Source organism: Microplitis demolitor, chromosome 9 (assembly GCF_026212275.2).
Source record: "Microplitis demolitor isolate Queensland-Clemson2020A chromosome 9, iyMicDemo2.1a, whole genome shotgun sequence".
NCBI classification, from domain to species: Eukaryota; Metazoa; Arthropoda; class Insecta; order Hymenoptera; family Braconidae; genus Microplitis; species Microplitis demolitor.
Genome location: NC_068553.1, coordinates 13,589,470 through 13,592,161, shown reverse-complemented (window position 1 = coordinate 13,592,161; position 2,692 = coordinate 13,589,470). Strand labels below are relative to the sequence as shown.

The 2,692-nt window shown below is 24.3% G+C and overlaps 1 long non-coding RNA gene across 3 annotated transcripts; it reads right to left on the bottom strand.

The window, feature by feature from the left end:
• Positions 1-1,039: 1,039 nt before the first annotated feature.
• LOC128668562 (uncharacterized) lies at positions 1,040-2,692 on the bottom strand. Of its 3 annotated transcripts, XR_008404188.1 has the most exons (4): positions 2,611-2,692; positions 2,455-2,537; positions 2,006-2,142; positions 1,040-1,502 (listed from the first exon to the last, which is right to left on the bottom strand). It is a non-coding gene; the product is annotated as an uncharacterized LOC128668562 (long non-coding RNA). The 3 variants fall into 3 exon arrangements; XR_008404189.1 differs by lacking the exon at positions 2,455-2,537; XR_008404187.1 differs by lacking the exons at positions 2,455-2,537; positions 2,611-2,692 and having other exon boundaries at positions 2,006-2,448.

Genomic DNA, 2,692 nt, shown 5'->3' with positions numbered 1-2,692 from the left:
ATTTAGGTTTTTTCATTGTTATTTGTACTTCATAAAACTTCAAATACATTTTTAATGAACTGATCCACTTTCTATAAATGCAGTAAAGGTAAAAAAGATATTTTTAATTGAAAAAAAAAAAAATAAATAAATGTTTAGACCTATAAAACTATGTTATTCAAGAAATTACAACTAGTCGAATCACCTCGATATTTCGAAACCATCATGTCTTTTTGAAAAGTAAGCCATTGTAAATATTAAATTCATAGTGAATAGACCAATATAAAAAAGCATAGAATCAGTACAAACATTTGTTTATTTCAAATTTTAACGAAAAAAAAAAGATGTCAAACATAAAATTTTGTTGAAATTGATGTGGCTAAGGTGGTAACGTAAAGGAGAATTAGAAAAATAATCAATGATAGTTAGAATTTAAGTAACTAAACTTAATTTTTTTGATCAATTATTGTCGTTAGCCGCATACTAATTACTATTTATATTGCTTATCATTTTTCAATAGATAATAATCAAGTAATATAGCTGAGGATCAATGACGAAGAAACTATAAAAATTGATTATACTAAAGTCTTAAAATTTAATAACTATCACCAACACAATATGATTTGATCATCAATGACATTTTTTATACCAATAGATTTAATTTTGACGTCACGCATAATATAAAATGTGGACATTTTCATCATCTAAAATATAAGTAAATATTATTATTATAACAATAGAATGTAAATTGATATAAATTTGTATCGATAATAAATTGCAAAAAACCATTATAAGAAACCATATTATATGAATATATACATATATTTTTTTTACTGATTTACTCTAAAACAATAACATATAGTTTTAATCTTGTCCAAAAAATGTCAAATAGTTTGCACCAGTTATTGGGTGTCTTTTGTGTTTTATTTAAAGCTGTGATTCTTGTCATATTAATTGATACATAACAATGAATGAATTGGGTAGTAATTAAAAAACAAGCAAATTTAAGAAAATTTTTTCCATTAACTGTTGAAAAAATTACTATTTTTCTCAGTATAAAATTAATTAACGAAATATTGCATTTATTAAGAGTAAAAATTTTCATAAACTTAATAGATTTATTTTAGATTTTCCTAAATTTTTAGAATAATTTTACATAATTACTTTTTTTTTCTCAAGACATAACTAGAAGTGACAGACATCTAATGGTTTCTAGTTACACTAATTAAGTTAAAAAAAAAGGAATAAATGAGACATTAAAGTTATAATGACAATATGTATACTTAAAAGATTTAAAAACTTATTAAGAAACTACTTCAGTCAACCGTACACTAATAGACGACTATCAAATATGAATAGAAATCTACATATCACTCTTAAATAGAAATCTAACGATTTCTATTGTCTTTGATATCATCATTCTACATATTAATCCGAAGTTTGCTCGCTTGGAGTAACTCATCGGCTTCGGAGACAGTCAAATAGTTTTTACTATCAAGGAAGTCCCAGTAAAAGCGTTGCACCTGTAAAATATAAATCATAAGCCTACTATTTAAATGATTTAATTAAATTGTGTCTGAAAATAGCCGATATCTAATAATTTTCACACACACACACACGCACACACACACACGCGCGCGCGCACTTATATATATATATATACACACACACACATATATATATATATATATATATATATATATATATATTACATACCTAGGCCAGTAAAATACAAAAAGTCTCAGATCACAAGTTTGTCAGCCTCAGCTTCGCCTCAGCCAACAATTACAATGATCTGAGACTTTTTTTATCTTACTGGTATAGACATGTAATAAACAATTTTTTTTCTTTTTGAATAAATAAATTATAATAAAGAAAAAAATTTATGAAATGGATACATGTCAAAATTGAATATTTATAAGTTGAATTAAAAAATAAATTTTTTCTTGATATAATTTACTTGCTAAAACAAATATGATTATCATTAGATTGTAAATGTCAGGTTCATAAACAATTTAAAATTTACCTTGTTGAAATGCAACTATGTTTACGTATGCCTCAAAGTCATTGGATCCCATGGATGATTAAAGTAATTTGACGAGTCCTCGTATTTTGCCATGATGGATGGAAAAACTAACTTGGTTATTGTAATTCTGAATCAAACTTAAAACAAAATTCTTTTATTAACAAAAAATATGATTCGTATTTACTACTCAGCAATAGAAACAAATAAACATAATAATTTTGTTGTTTTTTCAGAAAAAATTTATAAAAAACTTTTAATAAAAACGTATACATCTAGATATTCCAAAAAACAACTTTTTCTTTAAATAATTCATTTTCCAAAATATCCAAAAATGGTCGAGGCCTATGAATTTCAATGTCATACTACTCAGTAATAAAAACTGACAGTTATATAATGATTTTTGATCTGTTTTTACGAATTATTTATGAAAAAAATTATAAATACTTAACTGAAAATTTGGAAAACTAAAGGCATTTTTTTTTAACTATTATTTTTTTGATGAAACATCTGGAAATTATTGACGGTCCGAACTCTAATATCATATGATTATTTAATAACGTATTTTATTCATGTTTTTCATTTAATAAATTATTCATTTCACTCACCAATTATTTATGTACATTTAATGGATTTTACTGCTCTTTCAAGAAAACGAGAATGAATATAGAATACATGACGAGGCTAAGC